Source organism: Moschus berezovskii, chromosome 19 (genome assembly GCF_049115385.1).
Source record: "Moschus berezovskii isolate FMDL1 chromosome 19, NW_MosBer_1.0, whole genome shotgun sequence".
NCBI classification, from domain to species: domain Eukaryota; kingdom Metazoa; phylum Chordata; class Mammalia; order Artiodactyla; family Moschidae; genus Moschus; species Moschus berezovskii.
In genome coordinates, this window is record NC_142478.1 from 63,299,214 (window position 1) to 63,324,321 (window position 25,108).

The 25,108-nt window shown below is 50.7% G+C and overlaps 1 long non-coding RNA gene across 2 annotated transcripts in view; it reads right to left on the bottom strand.

The window, feature by feature from the left end:
• Positions 1–9,749, bottom strand: part of LOC129542811 (uncharacterized) — a 57,198-nt gene extending 47,449 nt beyond the window's left edge. The window contains exons 1-3 of one of the 2 annotated variants that reach the window (XR_008683160.2): positions 9,643–9,749; positions 8,898–9,044; positions 3,372–3,571 (exon numbers count right to left, since the gene is read on the bottom strand). This is a non-coding gene — a long non-coding RNA (uncharacterized LOC129542811). Of the gene's footprint in view, positions 1–3,371; positions 3,572–8,897; positions 9,045–9,642 lie in introns of those variants that run through there. The other variant, XR_016035278.1, reaches the window with a different exon arrangement.
• Between the last annotated feature and the right edge of the window lie 15,359 nt (positions 9,750–25,108).

A 25,108-nucleotide genomic window follows, 5' to 3' on the forward strand; every position in this document is an offset into this window, starting at 1 on the left:
TTGTTTAATGGGCTGTGAGGGACACATATTCCACCTGATAAGGTGTTTGCAACACATCAACTAATCTTTGTGAACAACTAGAAATAATCTAACTGCCCAGTGGCAGGGATTGTCATTGTTCAGTCACTAAGCGGTGTCCAACTATTTTTGACCCCATGAACTGCAGCACACCAGGCTTCCCTGTCCTTCACTGTTTCTCTGAGTTTGCTCAAACTCATGTCCACTGAGTCAGTGATGTCATCCAACCATCTCATTCTCTGGCACCCCCTTCCCCGCCTGTCTTCAATCTTTCCCAACATCAGGGTCTTTTCCATTGAGTCGGCTCTTCGCATCAGGTGGTCAAAGTAGTAGAGCTTCAGCTTCAGCATCAGTCCTTCCAATGAATATTCAGGGTTGATTTCCTTCCCATTAACTGGTTTGATTTCCTTGCAGTCCAAGGGACTCTCACGAGTTTCTTCTCCAGCACCACAATTCAAAAGCATCAATTCTTCAGCACTCAGCCTTCTTTATATATTAGCTAAACCTTGGTGCATCTTTATAAAGGAACACAATTCTACCCCTAAGAAATAATGGTGTAGAGACAAATTTATTGGCAGGGAGAAGTGAATTCTATGTTAAGATTTTTTTTAATTGTGCCAAATAGCAATTTTTTTTTTTTTTGCTGCACCGGGCAGCTGGTGGGATCTTAGTTCCCAAACAAGGGATCAAACCAGAGTCCCCAGCAGTGGAAGTGAATAATCCTAACCACTGGACCACCAGAGAATTTCCTATATTAAGAATTTTTAAAGCAGTTATCAAACAATATGGGAAAAAGTATCTAGAAAGATATTCACCTGAAGGTAGACAGTGGTTGCAATGTGAGCTTTTGTTGGTGGTGGTTTTGTTCTTTTCTATATTACTTGAATATTTTACAATAGGTATATATAATTTTTGTGACTAAAAGCTGTCATTAGCAACATATGCAATCTCTTTATTTTCATTTAGAATGCATATACCATACCCAGAAGACTGGAAAGATATATGGTACTATATGAATACTAAGCCCCATGGGGTGGGATTACAGGTAATTTTTTTTCCTTATCTGTCTTTTCTACTTCTTTCCAGTAATGAATATATATTACTTGCTTAATTTTTCAAGTTTTGTTTTTGAAAAGCTACTCCTCTCATTATCTTTGCCAAAGCCTCCAAACCTCCCCTTGGGAAATATTTTAATCCAATCAAGATCTTCTGGTCCCAACAACAAACTCCAGGACTGGTGTCCTGTGATTTTAAATAACAAGGAGGATGTAAAATTAGGAGACGGTGGAGTCCTCAATTCCTGGTCATCGTCAACTTTCTGAAGCTGGAGCCTCAAGAACTCCCTGAATTGCTTAATCCAACCCGTTGGTGTTGCGTTTAAAACCCCAAAGCAAAAGACACAGGGTGATAAGAGGGAAATCCCACCTCCTGATACCAGAGATAAGAAATTCTCCATCCCTTCTCCTCGGAGATAAATCATGCTGACCCACTCTCTACGGATCCCCTCTTGGAAGAAGTATCATAAAAATATGGCAGGCCAAAGCATTTGGGCAAGTTTGATGGAATGACAGAATGTCGGGAAAATATACGATCAATTGAGCAGAGGTGCCTGTCAGTTTGGGGGCTCTCTGGAGTTCAAGCATGCCCATAAAAGAACTCAACATCCCAATGACTCCCCCGGGAAGAAAGAGATCTCCCTTCAGATCCAGCCTGTCACCTAACATCGGTGAGCCGGGGTCCCCCGGGGGAGCCGGGATTGGTTTTATCTGCGCCTGAAAGAGCCAGAAATGGAAGAAAGGAAGGCCAGAGGGGTAGACAGAGGGGTCTTCTTAAATGATTTAAGGCTCCAGATCTTCCCCCCCGACCCAAGTCCCTTTGGTGCCCTAGGAGTCCCGGAAAAGTCAGCCCAGAGAAGAGCAACCATGGAAAACAAGATTCCCCAGGCCTGAGGTGGGAAGGAAGATGGAGGGCCCAGTTGCCGCTGTCTCACAGGACTCACACACAAGGCCCCCAACATGTGTGACCTCGGGTTCACATCAGCGCTGCTGATCAAAAGAGACAGCTCATCGCGCCCTGCCCAGGCTTCCCCATCCTGGGAGGATTCAAAGCCACTGGGCTTCGCAGCTGGTGTGGCTTCCATTAACCCAGAGGCTGGCGCTGCAGAGACTTCTCCAACAGTTGAGCATCAAACGTAATGAATCATGAGAAACCAAGAGCTCGGGCCAGCCCAGTGACCTTTAAAGCAAGATAATACTATTCAAAGGGAACATAGCTGTAGCTCCATGAAGACAAACAGGATCGGTGCATGCACCCTTCAATTTCCACAGCAGACGACAGTCTGCGCTGATCTAGAGACAGGAGTCCCTCATCCCCTCCCCTGCTTGCTCCAGCCTCCAGCTTCCTCACTGGGCCAAGCACACTTCTTTCTCAGATGAACAGGCTGGATGATGCTACATGACAAAGAGCATGCTCAGGGCTCAGTCACTTAGTTGTGTGCAACTCTTTTTTGACCCCATGGACTATAGCCCGCCAGGCTCCTATGTCCATGGGATTTCCCAGGCAAGCATAGTGGAGCAGACTGTCATTTCCTCCTCCAAGATATCTTCCCAACCCAGGGATCAAACCCACATCTCCTGCATTCACAAGCAGATTCTTTACCACGGAGCCACCTGCGAAGCCCCACATGAGATGCAATTGCTTAAGAGAGCATTTTGCATAAGGAGATCCTTGTATGTCCCATGGTTTACAGCATCAGAACCAACGTAGGTCTTGGTTTCCTGCCCAAAGAAGTATCTATCAATATGCCCTCCTCAGAATCCACCAGGGTTCTGAAACATACTAGATCATCTAAAAGGTTATTTTTTCCATTCTTCAGCTTCTGCATTGCCCCGAGTTTTGCATAGAAATAGATACAGGGTATTTCAAGATCTAGACCAAATCCTGACTTCAAGAAATCAGATCAATTTCAGGCAGTGTCTGGGTTCAGCGAGAGGCCAGTCTACCCAGAAACGTAAACCAATTCCAGTCAGGCCTAGGTGAATACTCAGCAGACAGACGTACTGGCCCCACATAGGCTCAGCTCAGACGCACGCACTGGAACATGCACTGCACACTCACACGGGCGCACGCACACACATGCATACACACCCTCATTTTGGGCCCGGCTGTCATAAAACTTAAGACACTTATATGGGGGTGAGAGGTCAGGAGGGGAGAAACATTATTTTCTGTTATTAATTACACCTTATCCATTCTACATGTGCTGCACTCGTCTTAGATAAAGTTACAGTTCTGTTTTATTAGGAAGCCTCCGGGATCATGTAAAGGGGGATTTTGGATTGAGACAAAGGAAATCGCAGGATGGGGTGCAAGGAGCGGAGGGGGGGCGCGGGCAGGGGGAGCTCATTTGTTCTGCTCCTCTGAAGCCCAGCCAGTCTCCTCCTAGGCCATTTCCAGGACTGAATCTGCACATTCTTGAAACAGCTCGCTCTGCAAACACCAAGTGAACCTGGTCGCCAAATCAACGCGGTCGTTCATCGGGACTACAGGTTTCCTGAAGGGAAAGACAGGAGGTGAGAGAGAGGACGGTGAACCAGCTACTGCTGGGTTCAAAGAGAGATGTGAGGCCAGCTAAGTGGGGGGAACCTGGAAGTTCAAGTCCAAATCCGAGTCACCCGTGCCCGCCCCGCAATGGGCAGCCACTGGAGAGAACGCCGTCTTTGCTGGGAATTCCCACCAGTGAGAATAAAGGGTGGAGATGGAGTGCCAGTAGGTTAGGCAGATGGAGGGCCTTGGGGTTCAACAGGAGGAATCTCTGGGCCTCTTCACCCTTGGATGACAAGCAGAGACGAAGACTCAATTGTCTACCATGAGAAAGAATAAACTGAGACTCCCCGGGGGGCACAGAGGAGATACAATGGCAGCACGGAAAAGAGACTATCTCATTTCCAAGAAGCAGCCAGAAAAGATCCAGGAGGACAAAACCTGGATTTAAATCCTGGGCCAGCTCTTTCCCTGGGCAAGCTATCCGTTCTCCCTGAACCTCAGTTTCCCCCATTGGAAAACTAGGAGAAATCACATTAATAAGAACACAGACCATACCACTGTCACTAACGGCAGTCACGACATGAAAAGGGCCGTGACCGTCATCAGAAGAGCCCGCCCTTCCTAAGGCACTTACTATAACATAATGGGAAGCGCATCAGAGCCATAAATCACTGTGCAGATATAATTTATTGTTATTAATATGATCTGCCCTGTCTTTCTCCAGCTTCCCCCCCACCCCCACCCCCGGGGCTGCCAGGAGAGTCTGTGCTCTGTCATCATGCACTTGAAGACAGCTTGTTTTGTCCCTTCTCCCCTCTTGTTTCTAATCACAATGTTCTAATTCTCCAGCTGAGGTTGAATTCAATTCTCGGCCGGAGTTAGATGCCATATATTACCCCCTGTCTGGGCAGCAATCTGGCTTCTGTCTCCTGGAGCTGCTGTGGGCCCTGTGCTTCCTAGGTACTGGGCCCCGGGCTCAGCTGAGCACAGGTGATGGTTTACAGCCCATGGCCATGCGGCGAGACATCTTTCTAGGATTCCCCTTTTATACAGCAGACAACCAAGTCTCAGGAAAAGACTGAAACCGAAGCTCCAAGACTTGGGCCACCTGATTCAAAGAGCTGCCTCACTGGAAAAGACCCCGATGCCGGGAAAGACTGAAGGCAGGAGGAGAAGAAGGCGACAGAAGATGAGGCGACTGGATGGCATCACTGACTCAGTGGACATGAGTCTGAGCAAACGCAGGGAGAGAGTGAAGGATAAGGAAGCCTGGTGTGCTGCAGCCCATAGGGTCGCAGAGAATTGGACACAACTTAGTGACAGAACAACTGTAGGAAAGACAGCTTGATTTAATCCCCAGAGTGTCTCACTCCAAAACAGCACATCTTTCTGCCTCCTGAACACTTAACAAACAAAACACTGGGGTTTTGTTCGTCTGTTTTGGTTGGTGGGATTTTAGTTCCTGGACCGGGCATTGAAGCCGCGCCCCAGCAGTGAAAGCACCAAGTCCTAACTAACCACTGGCCACCAGGGAATTCCCTTTCACCCTATTCTTCTTCTTCCCCTCTCCTTCTTTGTTTTCCCTCCTGAATACTTCACATCATTCCACTGAGTCTTCAGACAACTCGGGATCCCCGCCTGTTACTAGAATGTCCGTTTCACACACAAGGGAACTGAGACTCGAGAATGAATGGGGGCCCCTTAGAAGAACAGACCCTGCTGTCCCAAGTTGAGTGAAGCATTCAGCAACCCCCAATTCTGACTTCAAGGAACAAGCCAGAGGACGAGGAAGCGGGGAGGGAGGAGGCAGCCTGCGGTTGGAACGGCTCTATCTGCCCATCAGAATGTTTCCTGGGGGTCCCGCCAGGAATTCAGGCCTGTGGGCCCCACTGGGAGTCCTGCCAATGAAGCCAGGGCCCTGGACGCCTTTGATCTTTCCCCCCTGTCCATCCCTCCCCTGATGTAATCCTGCCTCACAGCCCTGAGGTCTAATTTGTGATATCCCAGCAGTGGCCCCCAGGGCACCAGGCAAGCAGGGGACTTTGAAGGCCTGGCGACGCTGATAGGGAATTCCACATTCTGGGAGAGAAAAGAGAGTCAGGATCAGTCACCTACTAGTCCAAGATATGACAATTCAAGTATCACATCTGCCTACTCATTAGCTCTCTGCATATTCCGTCTTTTTCCTTGTAGGACCGTGTCTTCGGGTTTCTGTTGCTCTGTGCAGGTACAGCCAGGTATCTCTGACCCCGTCCTGGCTCCTTTCCTCTGTTATCATGTGGGGGTAATTCTCTCTGTTTCCCCTCTCCTTTCCTCTTTGTCCTTTTCTCTCCCGTGTTTCTTTCTCTCTGTGTCTGGGTGTCTCTCTCTCATCTCTTTCCGTCTTTGGACTCCTTCCACCTCTGCCTCTCTTCCTCCCCCTGTGATCTATCCACCCCCTTCGATGTCTCCCAGTAGAGCCCAGTCACTCCACAAAACCATTTAGCAGAGGCAACAGCAGCAGTCAAGGAAGCAAGGCTCAGGCAGGGAAGATGCACCCTATCCCAGAGCCACAGTAGATGGGTGAACCTGTCCAAAGCCTCAGCCACCCTCTGTCCATCACTAAGGACGAGACTGGCGTCACAGACGTCCCAGGTCACTTCAACTATCTGCACGTGGTATTAGGAGAGAAAAATACTGCTGATGGGGAGATTCCCGGGAGGTTTGCTATGTGGGGGTGAAGAGCCTCCCCTCTCCCTGAGAACCTTCCAGACACGCTAATCAATTTCCAGTTCACTCTTCCAACATTACTGGGGGCTGCCAAGCCCACACTCACAGACTGATCTCCATTGCCAGGTTTCCCACCAGCTATCGCAGCCAAAACTGTCCCCTTGGTGAAATCTTGGAGCCCGTCTACATTTTGAAACTCTGTGAACCAAACGAATGCACACACGCAATTTACCAGGGTCTTCCGGCCACAGCCCCATCCCTGCCTTCAACACACACCATTTAACCTATCAAGCCTCTGCATTTATTGAACTATTTCATTAACCTTCTTTCATCTAAACTTCTCAACAGATCAGTGACTAGGATTCATCCTCTTTCTAAACTGAGATGTCAGAAAACTGGGATTCAGACAAACACAGTGACTTGTCCATGGTGGGCATCTCTTTTCACATGTAGGAAAGACAACTGGAAATTCACCTGAGCTTTGTTTTTACTTTTTTTCCCCTGACCCCTCCACTCACGGACCGACCGCCTCAGAGCTGGATTTTGCTTCCAGGCCAAGCATACTGGGTTATTTAGCTTTCAGAACCCATACCAGTGCAAAAACATAATTTCTCTTCTCTAGAAAACGGCCTCTCTTTTTTTGGCTTGGGAAATGCTGTTTTCTCATTCATTTAGGGGCAGGAGACATTCCGGATATTTAGCTTTTGGAAGGCAAATTTGGCATCCGTATTGTTTTCTGCCTTATTAAACTTTTCAGAAACTGTATCTCTCTTAAACAGGCCTGTGGGCGCTCAGCCGCCACCCCGTCTCCACCCCCCCACCCCCAAGGACCCTCTGCATCAGCCCACACGTTCCTGCATCCCATCTGCCAGAGGCCGAAGCCAAAACACATCCCAGGGAAAAAGCTGGGGAGGAAGGGGCAAGGCAGAGAGAGAGATGTCTAATCATCGCCCAACCTTTGAAAAGTATCCCGAGCAAATCGAGTTTGTCTAAGACGCATCCAGCATTTAACATTTAATGGGAGCTGATCCGTTCAACGCACCACATGCCGCGGGTAAATGGATCCTTCCCCTTTAAGGGTCTGTTGACGTTAGGTGAAGGAGAAAAACAGTTGTTATGATTCAGAAACTCAGGATGAACCCAATTAATCAATGCTGAGATGATTTGAATCATGTGGCAAATGCTTGGTCACCTCTCTGATATCCTACCCCCGTCCCTGGGAAGACGCAGACATGATTGATGTCACCTGTGACCACTACGTCTCCAGGCCAGACCCCCCCTCCCTTCCCAAACCCAGCAGACAGAGAAACAAATTAGATCCAAAGACCCGGGATCAGTTTCAGAGGGGACAGGCCTCCGGTTGGGGAGGGGGTGGTCTCTGGGGGGTGCCTGGCCTGGTCTGTCTGTCACAGGCGGGCAGAAGACAGAGGCCAGACCATATGGGGGTGGCGGAGCGGAGGCACGCGCAGGGATGGGGCGGTCAGGGCCTCCGAGCCTGGAGCACGCCTGTATCTTTGAGGGCTTTAAAAAAAATTTTTTTTTAGTGTAAAAATAATTGCTCAGGCTTCCCCTGCCTCTTAGAATTACATTCAGGCGTGTCTGCCCTGAGCCTCAACTGGGAGGAAATGGGGTTCGCGAGGGAGAGGGTAGGAGAGAGTGTTCATCAGAGTTATTTTGATTGCTTTGAAAGTCTCTGCCTGTCTCACACACACACACACACACACACACACACACACACCCCATTGCCTTTTCCCTGGCAGCCTCTATGACTGCCCTCATTGATACGAACGAATCTCCAGCCAGGTCAGTTCCACTTGCCCATTGTCACCCCCACTATTTTGCTTAATTCCTTTTTTTTTTTTTTTTATGTAGCCACACCTCGAGGTATGTGGGATCTTAGTTCCTAGACCAGTGATCAAACCCCAACGCTGTGCAGTGGAAGCGCAGAGTCCTAACCACTGAACCACCAGGGAATTCCCATCCCGTTTTCACATCAGCCTCCTTTCCTTTCTTCCTCCCCCAGGAGACAATGGACCATCGGGAAGGGGCCACGCCTGCATTCTTAGATGCCTTGGTTCCTAAAATCAGACGCTCACATTCTCGAGGGATTCCTGTCTGCACTCATGCACACATACATCCAAATCACTTCTGGGGTTTCTGCACAAACCAGGAAGCCTGGTTGTCTCTTCCCCTCTTTTTCTCTCTCCTTATTCATTCTCTCTTTTTTTCCTGCCGCACCTCAAGGCACGCAGGATCTTCGTTCCCCGACCAGAGCATGGCCCCGCGCCCCCGAGTGGAAGCGCACAGTCCTAACCGCTGGTCCACCTGGGAAGGCCCGCCTTATCCATTCTTTTTGTTCTTTCCTCTCCTCTGTGCCTTTTATCCGCCCCCCCTCCTACCACCCTACTTTCATTCATTCCACAAACATTTCCAGACCACTGCGGGCACCTCCAGGGGCTATGGGGAAGAGGAGGAGATAAGGTCCCTACCTTCAGAGTGTGCAGGAGACACGCAAAGATGAGAAAGCAGGGGTGCCCCATTTCCTCATTTTTCTCACCTTCTCCCTAAAGTCTGTGCCGCAGCAGAGTTCATCAGCACCTTCAATCCCGTGTCTGGATTCTCACCTCAGAGTCTTTCCTGACGCCAGCCTTCGATGGGGAGCACTGCCCCTGAATCCTTGTGGATAATTCACTTTTCCCTCCTGAGATGTCTCCCCATGATGTCTTCCGGAACCTTCTAGTCATCATCCAGCTCTTCTTTCTGCCAAGTCACTGGAAGTACAAGACAACCAGAACCTCACTTACCTTGTCCAGACTGGATCCAGGGATCCAGCCCCTAGCTCGGTGTCCGGCGTGCCGTAGATGGTCCAAACACCTGCTGAGTGACCAGCATAACAAGGGCTGCACCTGCTTGCCACTCGACATCACCTTACTGACTCTACAACATGCTCATTTTTCCAAACAAGCAATTACATCTAGTCTCCTCCCAGAAAGCCTTTCAGATTGTTTACAATACAGATTCCTAGGTCCCTAAAGAGGTGGATTCCTTAACCCAGGGCTGGAACCCTGGAAACCATCCCAGGAAACTCTGATGCAGGACCTCCTCAGACCACCCTTTGAGAAGCTCTACAGTGGACAATTGGGAGCCGTTGAAGGTGTGGGAGAAAGAGCAGGACTTGGCAGGTTTTAAGAAGGTCCTGGTGACTGCAGCCTAGCAGATGAAGCCGCAGACATGGGTGGGGGTGGGGAGAGATAATTAGGAGATTGAAGTTCTAGAACTCTCTTGAGCGCTTAGGGGCAAATATCTTCTTAGAAGGGGGTTTAAGGCACTCAGAGTATGTTTATTTGGGGGTATTTGAGGAGAACTCACATGGGATTTCCAGGAGGCTTCCCGGGTTTCTTTCACCTCTGCCTGGGAGAAAAAGCCATTAAAATCCAGAAACTGGCAGGTCTCAAGTGGCGAACTGGCCGAATCCTTGAAGAAAGTTTGAGAAAGGAAAGATGGGCCCCCCTTTCCTTCTTCATTTCCTGCCCCCCTCCATTTCCAAAAGCCCCTTAGCAGCGCCCCCACACCTCCTCCTGCAACAGCCCCCGCCCCAACCTGTAGGGTCTGGAGGGACCAGGTTCCCGGCTTCTGCCCTCCCAGGGTTCTCAGAACAGCATCTGGCCACAGACCCTGGGCTCTGGCCGGCGGCATCTGTTTGCAATGTTTGAGTCAGTAGTTTTATTTCTGCTCAGCGGTATAATATAAACTATCCTGTTACACGGCAGGCAAACTGGGCGTGGAGCCGGCTGCTCTGTAGTCCTGCAGCAGGACCAGAGCAGAGTTTAAATGAGCTGGTGGGCTCGGGCAAGGCCCCTGGAGCAGCCCAGAGGAAACGGCTGGTCTTTGGAAAGTTCTCCCCAGGCTGGGCCTCTGCTGTTGGAATCCCAGGGCAGTTGCTGGCTGACCCCGGAAATCTGCACCACCCACGACACCCATCCTCGCAAGCACACATGAATCTCCCCTCTTGTCCACTTCCTGAGGCTGCAGAGATAGGCTACAGCTAACTGCTCCAGGGGTGGGTATTAGCCAAAAGCTCGACTTCTGCTCTTTTTTTTTTTTTTCTGTTTTTTTGGCCTCACCTCGAGGCATGCAGGATCTTAGTTCCCCAACTAGGGATCAAACTGGAGTCCCCTGCAGCCAAAGCACAATATCTTAACCATTGGATTTCCAGGTAAGTCAAAAGTTTGACTTCTGGAGTCAGCCTGGCTTGGCATGAATTCTTCCAGCCATACTATTTGGGGCACAAGCTTTCACCTCCCCAGGTCTCAGTTTCTGCATCTGTACAATGGGACTCACGATCATCCCTTCTACGTAACGGGGCTGTTTTGAGCAGTATCTGCAAAGCACTTGGCAAAGCACCCCGGTGTGGTGGGCACTCAATAAACATTCACTGTTACCCAATCAAATCTGCCTCCAATGTTGGAGACCCATTCAATCACTATTTAATCATTAGGACCTACGAAGTGAAATGAAAAGAAAGACCCAACCGGCACTGGGTTTGATCATTACCCTCAGCCCAGCTGGACAGATGTGCACGCCCTCCCAAGATGCTGGGGCAAGTACCAGGTTAGCCAAAAAGTTGGTTCAGGTTTTTCCATACCATCTTACGGGAAGACCCACATGAACTTTTGGGACAATCCAATATAAAAGGCAATCCAACTTCTCCCCCACTTCTCACAGGATTCCCTTTGGGGGAGAGAGTGCTCCCAACTTGGGAGGAGGAGACAATCTCCTATGCCTGACTTCCCCAGAGAAGCAGATATGGGGGGCAGTCCTGAGACTTGATGGAGGGACAGGACCCTCAGTCCTCTGAATCCCCGTATCAGTGGGGAGGCTTTGGGGATGAAGAAAGAAAGAATCTATACTCTGGGAGGGGCTTCCCAGGTGGTTCAGTGGTAAAGAATCCACCTGTCATACAAGAGATGCAGGTTCAATCCCTGGGTTGAGAAGATCCCCTGGAGAAAGAAATGGCAATCCACTCCAGTATTCTTGCTGGGGAATTCCCATGGACAGAGGAGCATGGCGAGCTACAGTCCATGGGGTCGCAGAAGAGTCAGACACAACTTAGTGACTAAACAACAACGAACATACTTGGGGAGGCCCCTCACCTGGACTAAGGTGGGTGCTATTAGCCCTGATGTCAGTGGGGAGCTGGACCTCTCTACCACACTACAGACCTTGACCCTGGACATTTTCAAAGACAGAGGGACAGTCCCCATGCCCAGGGCCCCAGCAGCCTCCCTGGCACAGTTGCCTACAGAGGAAGACTGAGAGATCCCTTTCATTGTCTTGTTTTTCTATCTTTCACGTTCAGTAGCATCCAACTCTGAGACCTCAAGGACTGCAGCCCACCAGGCTCTTCTGTCCAAGGGATTTTTCAGCAAGGATTCTGGAGTGGGTTGCCATTTCCTCCTCCATTTTCTTTCTTTAATAGAAATTTTCCTACTCCATTTTCTATCTTTAATGCTGAGTCTAATGCTTTGCATGTAACAGATTCTCAACAAATATTGAATGTGAATGCACACGTGTATGCTGCAGTGAGTATTGTGTGTCTGTGTCTGCTGAGCTTCCAAGAGGGTGTGTGCATGATGAAGATGCTTGTATCTTGGGAAGGTTGCATGACCCTGTTCACACTCGTGTGTGCAGGCAAGAGTGTCCCTGAAGCTGGACACAAAGTCCCTTGAGGGCCTGAGGAGTGTCCCCAAGACCCTGTCTGGGGACAGACACACCCTCAGATGCCCACCCCAGAGGTGGCAGGATGACATTTAAAAATCGAAGATGGGGTGTGCTGGGGTTGGCAGGTCACTTAAACCACTGACAGAAAAACACTTTATCTGGAAAAGAAACTAACCCCTAAAGACTCTTATGCTGGGACCTGGAGGGGGCAAATGTCCCCTGACCCTGGACCAATTAGGCCAGGACAGCCAAGGACCCACCGCACAGTAGACCTCAGATCCCTGCAGCCGGGGTGAATTTGCATCAGTGTGGTTTTCTGTCCCCCGTTGGCTGCAAGTCTCACTGACCAGTTGGATCACCTGTCTCTGCCCAGTTCCTCTCTGTCTGTCTGTCCGTCCTTGTCTCTCCAGGTCTGTTTGCTTCTCCAGCTCACAACGTCTGTCTGTCTCTGTATCGGCTCGGGGTCTTTATTTTCTCCCCACTGCCTCTCTTGGGTTAGGCTTCCTTCTCCGCCTCTCCCTCCGAGCCTCTCTCCTCTCTGCTTTCTCTCTGCCCAGTGTTTCTCCATATGTGTCAGTATGCTTGCGTGGGTTTCTTCCTCCCTCTGCCTGTACGCGCTTCTCCCTCCCGTCTCGGCGCGTCCACCCCTGCCCCCTCAGCCCGGGTCTCTCTTCGGAGTGGGTCTGTGTCTCTGCATCTCCCTGCGCCCGCCGCCCTCCCCCGCGCCTCGCTGGGAGCCCGCCCCACCACGCGCGCCTGCGGATCGTCACTCAGCGGCCCTGCCCGGTGCGGCGCGGGGCCCCTTTGTTCGCAGCTCCCTCCTCCTACACTCCCCCCACCCGCGCATCGCCCTTCAGGCCCTGCTTTCCCTTCCTTCTTCCCAGCCCAGGCGAGCTGGGCCATCTCTCCAGCCCACGACGCGGAAAAATGCGCCGCCGCCCCGGGAGCACCAGGCCACAGGGAGGCTGAGGCTGGACCACCCTGACGACACCATTGTGGGGGGAGGAGGGCGCCATGAAGGAGACAACCCACCACCACCGCTTCCTCTGCCCCGTCCCTCGGTACAGGGAAGCTGGGAAAGGCTAGTTCCAGGCCTTCGGAGGCGGGATCCCACCCTTGACTCCAACCCCGATTCCATCCCTGAATCGAGTGGCCTTGACCAAGCAGAGCCCCTCTCTGGGTCTGTAAAATAATACCCCAGGCCTCATCTGACTCTAACTGAAGTTTTATCCACTGCCGCCTGCCCCTGCCTCCAGCCTCCCTCGGTGGAGTGTCTGGTTCCCCGCGCAGTTGATACATTGACTGAAACCTGCATCCCAGGATCCTCGCATCAGCTGGGTCCTCAGGCTGCCTCCCTGGCACTAGCACCCACCTTAGCACATACCTTATCCTCCCAGCTCCTGGAACAGAATAGGAAAGTCTGAGATCTCTGTAATGAAATACTCTGCTGCCCCAGGGAGTCACCAGGAATGGAGATACCAACATAAATCAGCTCCCAAAGCAGCCATCAGCACGTTTCTGGAGCTGTGGATCACAGCCTAAGGAATAGCCCTCGATCCGGGAACAACCCACTTCCTGGGGCTGTTCTGTGTCCCAGGTGTCTTTGGGTGTCTGTGATCGTATCAAGGATGATCCAGTTCAGTGTCAGATTTAGGGCAAGGAGATGGGAATCCTCTCCTCTGTCACAGTGCCTGCCCCCTCGACTTCCTCTCTCTGCCCTCTATTTATTTTTTTTTAAATCTTTTGGCTGCCCTGTGTGGCATGTGGGATCTCACATCCCCAACCAGGGATGGAACTCTCGGCCCCTGCACTGGAAGCACGGAGTCTTAACCACTGGACTGCTGGAGCAATCCGTGTGCCCTCTATTTTTACCTGTCTGTCTCTGGGCCCCTTACCGGCTGAGCAGCATGAGCAAGTGTCGTCACCTCTCTGACTCTCAGTGGTATACAGTAGATTGCAATAGAGCTGACTTACTGTGCTGCTAGAAACAGTGTAGCCCTGGCCACTAATAATAATAATAGAAAGAAGAAGGGGGAGGGGAGGCTGAGGAGGGGAGCGGTGTACCTTGTCCTCGTGGGCCTTAAACAAGTATTCACAGAAGTCGCTCTGGCTGGATATGCATGCAGGCATTAGCACACAGAGCTCCTGGGTCTTAGAGACCCTCCATGCCAAAGCTAATCACTCCAGCCCAGACCTTCGCCCTCCAGCCCCGCCCTGTCCCCACCTCCACCCTTGGCTCAGTGATCCCAAGGGCAGGAGGCCTCAGAGGAACCCCAGTGATGGGAATAGAACCCACTTCTCCTGTAGAAGCCCATATATTCCATCCTTGGGCTGATCAAGAAGCCTTTGGGGAACCTCCCTTGTGGTGCAGTGGTTAAGACCCCGTGCTTCCAATGCAGGGGACATTTGTTCAGTTCCTGGATGGGAACTGAAGTCCCACATGCTGCATGATGAAGCCAAATATTAAAAAAAAAAAAAAAAAGAATAAGAAGAAGAAGCCTTTGGGCCGTCAAATAAAGAGCATTTCTTCAGGCATCCAGGGAGCATCCCACTGCCACCCCCTCTCCAAAAGCATGGGGAGTCTACTTTCCTAGAACCCTGGGATTGGGAACTCCATCTGCTTGGTTGTGAATCTGCTTTTTGGTTGTGACCTGATGAATATCTATGAACATTATGATCACCGATGACTCAGCAATTGCACACTCTAACCCCTGTACCGCCATGATTTTGCAGCTGGCGTAACTGAGGCCCAGAGAGGTTGAGCAACTTCCACAAAGTCACACAGTAAGCTGAGGACAAAAGGAAAAACCCAGGTCTGTCTCAGGCCCTTCCCTCGCTTCCTCCCTCAGGGCTGTGGCAGGCACCGTGGTGTGGGAGGGAGATGCTGAGGCCCAGAACCAGGGGGTTCCACCTCTGTTTGCCCTCCTGACTCGATGTGGGATTGTAGGACATCCTCCACCCCCTCTCCAGGCCTGTTTCCCCACCTGGATGCCGGCTGCACCAACTGTCCTGAGATCCTCTCATTCTGTGCTATAGCTTGTTGCAGATAAAATCAGAACCTGCTTCCACCAGAATATGCCAAATTGACAGGAAGTGAGTCTGCACTAACAGCCTCCTCCCTACTGGAGGGTGTCTGAAGCCAGGAATTTACTGGCTGTGTGACTCTGAAAAAATGACTTAACTTCTCTGTGCCTTTTAAAGGGACTAGAACCATATATTATGCACAGCAGAGTAAGTGCTCAATAAACAACGTCTGGTATCATTATTTTTACGCTGATTATCAACACCTGATCTCCGTTTCCCTTACTTTCAACGTCTAGACCTCCAGCCCTCAGTTGCCTCCACCGCCAGCTCAGTCCTTGGACTACAAAGAGGTAGGTGAGAGACCATGGGTGGACAGCCCGCAGTGTAGACTTGTGCCTCTGGCTAACCGCCCAGAGCCAAGGCTGTGCACTCTAGTGGTGACCACCTTTGAAGTTACTGCCTTATGTAACCCTTGTTCCACCCCCATCCTCCTGTTTGCCTCAGCGTGACCCTGGGGAGGAAAATGCAGCCCAGGGTCAGTAATCCTGGGATTTCTTTCATGTGACTCAGAAGAGAGCTGGGAAAGGCTCTCCCAGAGGCAGGATACTCATGGTTAGGAGTGCCTGCCTCTGAGCTCAACTCCTGACTCCGATCTCCCTTGGTATGTGACTTGGGGCTGGTGACAACGTCTCTGTGCCATGACACTTTACTGTCATGTGTTAAGAACATAGTTCATACAGTCACTGTGAGAAACATTTGGGAGAAATGAAAAAACCAGTGGCTTAGAATGGTGCCCTGCACAGAGTAGGTACTTAACAAAGGAAGGGCAGCTGTCCTAAGTAGTTACTGATATAAGCCATAAGTCCAGAGAAGTATTGTTATGAAAAGGGTTCACTCAAACTAAGACTTGAATCCCAACAGGGTGGGATGGGAAACCAACCTCAGCCTCAGTTTTCCTCATCTGTAAAGTGGGGATAATCCCGCCTTGCCAGGAAACCAGGCTGTTAACAGAGAGAAGGTGCCAGTTTCCATCACCGCAGCCCTAATCCCTGTGCACCTCCTCTATCTTTACTCCCAAGACTTCAAATATGGATTAGGGGGTGTTTACACACACACACCACATCATACTCCTCAAAAAGAGGGGCCACGGGGCCAGTTATTCGAATATTTCCCTTCTCCCAGTCCATCCTTGCCAACCATCTATCGGAAGGCGTCTGCTGAAGGGCTCCAACCCAGGGGAACTCTCGGGGTAACTGCCTCCGCCCGCCCTCGTGGGTGTAGACCCTGATTCCCGGGGACGCGAGAGAGGAAGAATGTTTGTGCAGCCTTCAAACGACTTGGCAGCCTACAAGAGGGAAAAGGCCGCTCTGGGGAGAGTTCAAATTGAAATTACACGGAGGGAAGAACGTGCAGATCAGCTCTGAAGCTCATAAAACAGAGCGAGGTGACTGAGAACAAACACGCCTCCAGAAGGAAAATGGAAAAGTTCATAAAAGGCGCTTTTCAAAGCCTGGCAGGGATGGGGTAGGGGAGCAGCAGGGGAGGGGTTGAGCCAAGCCCCCCCACCCTCCCCGGAAGGCCAAGGTCCCTCCAGCTGTTCGGACCCGGGGTCTGGGAGGGGGGAAATTGGCCCAACCTCCATCTCCTAGAACTGGGGAAGTCATAGTTCTCTGGTCCCCGCTCCTTCCATGAGCTTGGCCCGCTGGAAACAAGAGGAGATGGGAAGAGTGGTCGATCTTGAACCCAAGCTGGGTTCTCCCCTCCTGGGGAGGACCTTCCCCACTGGGTGTTGCTGGCCAGGACCTAACAAAAGCTCAGTCCTGAGAGCCAATCAGAGGCGAGAACACTCCATCACTGATATTCACTGGAGATCGGGCCATTGTTTGGATTTTGCTCAAAGAACACTTGGAACACAACATTGCCATTCAACTATACTTAAATAGAAAATAATTTTAAAACAAAGAGCGATTGGAAAGCCTATTGAACCCCCAGAGGCAAGAGAGCCCATCTCCCAACCCTCCTTCGCCCTCCATCCTCCCATCCTCACCCTTTCCTTTCATCTGGGAGAAGGCCAAGGTCGACCTCTAACCCCAGGCGGTGCGCCCTGCGCTCTGCGCTCCAGGACTGGGTCCCCGCCGCCGCGCCCGGGCTCTCCGAGGCAGGGTCCCTGCGCTCAGCCTCCTGTGCAATTCATTAACTCTGCAAACACCCGGGTTATTCGCCGGACGCTTTAAGAAAAAGCCTGGACGTTAACCTCACGCCCCTCTCGCACTGCCCGAAGGCACCTCCATTGGAGGATTCTCGGAAAAGATCAGTCGCCGCAGCCCGGAATCCCGGCAGCCCCTCGCCCCTCGCGGGCGGGATCTTGACAGAGGGACTTTCTGTAACTTACGGGGAGCGCAAAGCCGGAAACTGGCCCCGATGCAGGACCCCGTAGCTTCCTAGGTGCTTCTACAACTTCCGGCCTCAGTGATCCCCAAGATGGGGAAACTGAGGTTCGGAGAGGTTAGCGTGCCCCCAAGACGGGGAAACTGAGGTTCGGAGAGGTTAGCGTGCCCCCAAGACAAGCTGCCTGGACGAGGCGGAATCGGGCTGAACCGAGGGTTTTACACGTTTCCAGTCCCGGTTGGGCGCGTTCCGAGCTGAGTTTCTGACCTCCCTGAAGCGGATCGGCCCCGGGGTAGAGCCCGCAGACAGAATCGACCTCCGACCTCAGAAGCCCTGTCTGAGAGCTCTCTGGTGTGTTTCCCTGGTCGTCACCCTCCCCGGCGGCCTAAGTGGTCTACCTCCTGACTCCTCTCCTGCCCTTCCCAGCCCTCCCACCCCGCCACTGACTTTCCTACAGTTTCCTGGCCAAAGCCTCATTTTTAGCAAAAGAACTCAAATCCTGCCTCTTCACTGCCAAGCCTGCGCCTCTATTCTTTCTACAGGTGGTTCTCCAACCTTAGCGAGCATCCCAGTCCCTCACAGGGCTTATTGAAATCAGATTACCAGGCCCCACCCCCAGAGGTCTGCGCTGAGGCCTGAGACTTGCGTTTCTGACAGGTTTGCGGGTGCTGGCCCCGGAATAGATTTTGAGAAGGAGTGGAGAAGGAAATGACACCGCGCTCCAGTATTCTTGCCTGAGAAATAGTATGGACAGAGGAGCCTGGCGGGCTACAGCCCGTGGGGTCACAAACAGTTGGATATGACTGAGTGGCTGAGTACACACACACACACACACACAACTGGGAAAGACCTGGGGCTCCAGGACCATCACAGCCTAGAATATGTGTCCACCTCAACACCTGCCTTTCAGTGCTTTGGCCAATACATCCATGTTCCTGAAGCTGGGAGAGAGAGACCCAGTGACCCAAACGCCCTACTTTCTGCACTGCAGTTTCCCCATCCCATTCCCCCAGCCAGCCTTTCCGAAGGCTCTGGAGTCAGAGCTTAGGGGTCTCAGATTCTGGCGGGTTCCACAATGTAGGCTCAAGAGGGCTACCTGTCCAGCTGATGGAGGAGGGGCAAAAGATCTCAGCCTTCTAGGGTTTCCCCGGTGGCTCAGCGGTAAAGAATCCACCTGCAAAGCAGGAGCCGTGTAAGACGCAGGTTTGACTCCTGGGTCGAGAAGATCCCTGGAGGAGGGCACGGCAGCCCACCCCAGTATTCTTACCTGGAGCATCCCATGAACAGAAGGGCCTGGCGGGCTACGGTCCATGAGGTCACAAAGAGTCAGACACGACTGAAGTGACTTAGCACGCACGCACACACGCAATCGCAGCCCTAGCCAGACTTGGAAGACACCTGTCACCCAACTGATAGCGGGTCAGGGAAGAACCAAAGGCACCCCTGTCCTACAGCCTCCAGGTAACTGTGGGACCCAGGCTTCTGTATTCAAACTCTTATTTTGTCCCCAAGTTCTGCGCACAGCTCAGTGTTCCTGGGCCATGTCATAAAAAGATTTACAAGACGATGTAAAACTAGCAGTAAAAACAATTAACTTTAATGGCACCTCGGGTGGGTGGCTGGGTGGGACGGAGGGAGGGCCCAGCGCTTCCTCCTTTCCTGACCGGGAATCCAGGTGAGAGGGAGGAGCTGCTTGCTGTCAGGCAACCCTTTGGGTTCCGAGGTTCGAGGTTAAATCAAGAAGAGGCCTGGACTAGGGGGCCAGAGGAGAAGGGTTCAAGTCCCACTTGACTTGAGCAATCCAGAACATGCCTCTTAGGCACTCTAAGACAGTCTTCTCATCTATTCAATGGGAATCTGTCCAGTGGAAATGTGTGAAGGGAAAAAAAAAAGACACTGATCAAATGGGAAGCTGTAAAAAGAAGTAAATCTATCAAGTCTCCTTCTCCGGGTTGTGAGAATGTCCATGAGATATATTTGGAAGGGCCTCCCATATGCCTGGCGTTTGGATGTATTTATTAAACCTGTATGTGAGTGTGCATGTGTAATCTATGTTAGTTTCCGGAGGACCCAGGCTCCCCAGGTATAAAACAAAGCAGGAAGACCGGCCCATGACAGAGGCCAGAACTCCCTGGTTCAGAGTCCCCACTTAACCAGCATCACTTACATGTAGATTTCCTGCTAAAATTGACCTGCTTGTCCAGCCAGTGACCTCGGAAGCGACCCCATGCTCAAGCAGCCTTCAGCCCCAGGCTTTGAAAGTGACCTGGATTTCTAGAAAACTGGCAAGGAAATGAGAATGCCTAAGGGGGTGGTGGGGGAGGGTCTCTGCCTCCCCTGTGCCCTGGTCCAGTCCGGAAAAACTTAATTCTGCAGGTCTCCCTGGCCTGGAGATAATTAACTGTCCGTTTCGGAGAGACCTCTGTGTCTGTGTGTGGCCCTCACCAGGACCCGCGAGAGATGCCCCAGCGGAGGGTGGGCCCGGGGGAGGAAGACACCCACTGGCCTGTTTCTCTGTTCTGGGGAATCAGTAGGGGAAGGGGAGGTGGAAGGTAAACTCACCCTCCATTCTCCTCTCCCAGGGGCCAACTCTCCACGCTGCCGGATGCCTGCACTCCTCTCTAGGACCTCTTCAGGTCTCATCCGTGAGGCCCCCGGCTTTGCCCCTCTCTGGGTCAGCCGCCTGAGGTCATATCACCACCCTGACTTGCTCTGGAATGAAACTGCTGTCATCAAGGAAGCCATCTGACATCAGAGTTTGTACCCTGCCTTGGCCTCTGGATGTGCGTATGCCCGGTAGCTCAGTCATCTACAACTCTTTGTGACCCCAGGGACTGTAGCCCACCAGGCTTCTCTGTCCATGGAATTTTCTGAGCAAGAATACTGGAGTGGGTTGTCGTTTCCTCCTCCAGGGGAGCTTCCTGACCCAGGGATCGAACCCCGGTCTCCTGAATTGGCAGACGGGTTCTCTGCCACTGAGCCACCTGGGAAGTCCTCACCTCTAGGTCCCCAGCAGCAATTCAGTGCCCAGTTGCATTTATTTTGCATCTTTCTCCCCCAGCAGATGTATTTTCCCCTGTTTATTTCAGGCAGTGTTAAAAAAAAAAAAAAGTTACAAAGTTGGAATGATGGGAAATTCCCTGGCAGTCCAATGATTAGAATTCTGAATTTTCACTGCCAAGAGTCTGGGCGCAAGCCTTGGTTGAGGAACCAAAAACTTAAAAAGAGGGAATGATGACCTACAGTTAGGTGGTGTGATGGTTAATTGTGTGTGTGTGTGATGGTTAATTTTATGTGTCAATTCGACAGGCTAAGGGATACCCATAGAGCCGATAAAACATTACTTCTGGGTGTGTCTATGAGGGTGTTTCTGGAAGAAATTAACATTTGAACCAGTGGACTGGGTAAAGTAGTTGGCCCTTACCAGTGTGAATGGGCTTTGGCCAATCCACTGAGCCTGAATAGAACAAAAAGGTGGAAGAAGGGCAAATTTGCTCTGTGTTTGAACTGGGACGTTTGTCTTCTCCTGTTGTTGGTCACTGATTCTTCTGGTTCTTGGGCCTTTGGACTGGGACTTACATTGCCCCCCACCCCCATATCCCCCGATTCTCAGACCTTTGGACCTGGACTGAATTACACCACCATCATTACTGATGTTCGTTGAACTGGGGTTTATTTCTTGCCGCAAAAATATATGTGTGTGTGTGTGTGTGTGTATAATGGATACACTTCTATCTCAGAGTGATCTTTTTTATTGTTATTTTTATTTGTTTGTTTATGGCTGTGCTGGGCTTTGGTTGCTGCACATGGACTTTCTCTAGTTGCAGCAGAAGGGGGGGCTACACTCTAGTTGGGATGCGCGGGTTTCTCATTGTGGTGGTTTCTCTTGTTGCGGATCACAGACTCTAGAGCACAGGCTTCAGTAGTTGCAGTTCATGGGCTCTAGGGCGCTCAGGCTTGGAAGTTGTGGTACAAAGGCTTAGTTGCCCTGCAGCATGTGGGATCTTCCTAAACCAGGGATTGAATTCATGTCCCCTGCTTTGGCAGGGAGATTCTTTACCACTGGACCACCAGAGAAGTCCCACAGAGTGATTTTGATTGGGATAACCTAGGGTGGCCTATTCAATAAACATCCTTCGGCAGAGTAAGCAGAAGTGGGGGATGACTTTCCTCTAGAAATGCCCTAGTCCTGTTTCCGCACTGTGCAGTCCAGTTTGATTTTAGATCTGCATTCTATTCTAGCAAGTGATGCAGGCTACTCCAAGACTAGGTCATAAAAACCATTCAGCTTCCCTGTGATTCTCTTGTTCTAGGTGTTCAGTCTTAAGATAGTCTTACTTGGAACCCAGTTGCCATGTGAGGAAGCCCAAGCTGCAGGAAGATGCCATGTGGAGTTGTTCCAATCAACTGTCCCTGGTGAGTCCAGCCTTTGAGTCACCCAGCCCCGGTGGCAGACAGGTGAGTGAAGCAGCCTTTGATGTTTCTGGGCCCCTAGATATTCAGATGACTCCCAACCATTCAGGTCATCCAAGCTAAGGCCTCAGACATGATGGAGCAGAACCAGGCCAAAGTTCCTACCCACAGAATCTGTGAACATGATAAAACAGTTGCCTATCAGCCACTAAATTTGGGGTAATTGGTTAGGGAGGAATAGATAACCAAGGAATTGCATAATGCCATTCACCAGTCTAAGCCTCAGTTTTCCCATCTGCAAAATGTGGATAGGAACACCTTTCAAAGGTGATCCTGGAAGTGAACATGCTCATACAAATAGCAGGTCCATAAGCCCATTGGGTTTAAGAGATTAAAACTGTTCAACTCAGAGGCTGGGAGCACAGATGGGCACCCTGAGATTCTCAACGCCCAAATTACCTACCCCCTTTAGCCATATGTAGTCAGTGGTTCAGCTAGCTCCCACATCCAAAAAGGACCCTCCAAAATGTACACACCCTGCCATCATCAGTCTCCCTTTCCATGCCAATGAAAGAATTTCCAGAAAGCAAGACCGCCAATAGCAGAAATAAATCACAACTGGGCAGGGGAGATGAAAACAAGAGCCAAAGAGAAACAGTGTAGCAAAAATCTCTCCCCTTCCCATCCCTCCTCCAAACCAATACCAATCTGATTATTCAGCCGCCACTATGAATAATGAAGCAGCCACATGGCATCCCTGAAGGCCGAGGAGGAAAGGAGACGGAAACCAGCCAGACTGAGAAGCACAAGAAAGAAAGCCAAGAGGGGTACCCCTCCCTAGGACTGAGGGAAGGAAAAGCAAGGACCATGCTCATGGTCACTGGCATAGCACTTTGTTACATGCCGCTCTTACATCCATTATTGAAAACGCAGAGTCTTAACCACTGGACCACCAGGGAAGTCCCACTTACATCCATTACTGCATGCGACCCACCGAGAAAGCCCAAGAAGTTGACTGAGATGATGTAATCCATCCCCTTTGAAAAGATACAGGGTGTGATGCTCAGAAAAGAAATCAGGTGTGATGGAAAGAGCACCCAGTTTGGAGGGAGAAGGGGATGTGTTTGTTTACTCCAGGGTTGTTTGTTTGTTTGTTTTTGGCTGTGCTGGTCTTCATTACTGCAAAGGCTTTTCTCTAGTTGCAGAGAGTTAGGCTACTCCCTAGTTGCAGTGTGCGGGCTTCTCATTGCGGCGGCTTCTCGATTGTGGAGCACAGACTCTAGGCTCACTGGCTTCAATAGCTGCAGAGTGCACGTTTTGTAGTTGTGGCACACGGGCTTGTTGCCCTGCAGCATGTGGGATCTTCCTAGGCCAAGGATCAAACCTGTGTCCCCTGCATTGGCAGGTGGATTCCCAGCCATCAGACCACCAGGGAGGTTCTGAATATATGATATTTTTGAAAATAGGTCCAGTGGGACCTCTGCCTGCTATATCCTTGCACCTGGAATAGTGTTTGGTACCTGAGAGATGTTCAGTAAATAATCGTGGAATGAATAAATTGGGCTATTAGAGAAAGTCTGTTACAGGAGATGAGCTCAAAAGCTGAGGTTACTTTGGCCACCTCATGCGATGAGTTGACTCACTGGAAAAGACTCTGATGCTGTTACAGGAGATGAGCTCAAAAGCTGAGGTTACTTTGGCCATCTCATGCGACGAGTTGACTCACTGGAAAAGACTCTGATGCTGGGAAAGGTTGGGGGCGGGAGGAGAAGGGGACGACAGAGAATGACATGGCTGGATGGCATCACCGACTCTGTGGACATGAGTTTGAGTGAACTCCGGGAGTTGGTGATGGACAGGGAGGCCTGGCGTGCTGTGATTCATGGGGTCGCGGAGAGTCGGACACGACTGAGTGACTGAACTGAACTGAACTGTAAGACACAAACAAACAAAAGAGGGTTAGGGATCTAGGGAGAGGATAGCCCCAGTGCTTCTTGCTTCCTGGTATTCACACCATGTAGAGTCTCCTCCCACATCAAACAGGGCCAATCTGCTTCAAGACTAGTATATGGCAGAAAGGATAAACCGACCACGTCTTCCAAGGGTAGGTCATAAAAGACATGGTACCATCTACCTCACTCCCTCTTGAATCCCTCACCCAGAAGGAAGCTGTCTGTTGTCATATCACAAACAAGCAACCCATAAAGAGTCTCAGATGGAGGAAAACTGAAGTCCCTCCAACCAACAACCAATGCCAATTTATCATTTGTTTGAATGAGCCATTTTGTAAATGGATCCTACTGCCCCAGTCAAGTCTTCAGATGATTGCAGCCCCAGCAGACATGGTAGCTACAACTTCAAGAGATGGTTTTTTAAAAAATATTTACTTGACTGCCTTGGGTCTTCGCTGTGTAATGCAGTATCTTTCGCTGTGGCAGAGACTATAGTTACGACGTATGGGCTCAGCAGTCGTGGCATGTGGGCTTATTTGCTTGGAGCATATGGAGTCTTAGTTCCCCAGCCAGGAATCAGACCCACATCTGCAGCACTGCAAGGTGGATTCTTAATCACTGAACCACCTGGGAAATCCCTTCATGAGATCTTAAGCCAGATCTGTCTAGCTAAGCCATGCCCAAGTCAGTGATCCAGCGTTATGTTTGGCTGGATAATTTATGCAGCAATAGCTAACTGATACAATGCTCACTATTGAAGCAAGAAGGGTCGGGGGGAAGACTTGACCTTTATCTATGTAGGAAGAAGCATGAGATAGTGACCAAGGGCTTAGCAAAGACCAAATCATGGAAAACCTTGCTAGACCCATGGAGGGATCTAAATTGTACTTTAATTGCCATGAAAAGTTACAGAAGAATTTTTTGTAGGGGAATAACCTGACCTAGATTTACACTCTCAAGATCCCTGTGGCTGGCATTCTGAGAACAGAGAGGAGAGAAGCAGGAGAAACCAGGAAACCATACAGGAACCAGTTCCATCACTTAGTAGCTATATGACCTTGAGCACATTTATCTCAAAACCTCAGTCTCTTCATCCATCAAGTGGGTGTCATGGGCCTAGACTTGCTAGCAAAGACATTGAGATGGTATGTATCAAGTGCTCCCCGAGGTGCCTGGCTTGCATTACATGTTTCTACAAATCTTAATTCATCCCTGCTCCCCACCCCTCCTGCAAAAACCAGTTCCATCAGGTACCCCTGGAGTATAGGGTTTGCGTTCTAGTCCTAAGAACTGACAGATTGCAGAGCAGTCAAGGAAACGAGCCATGACCACCATGC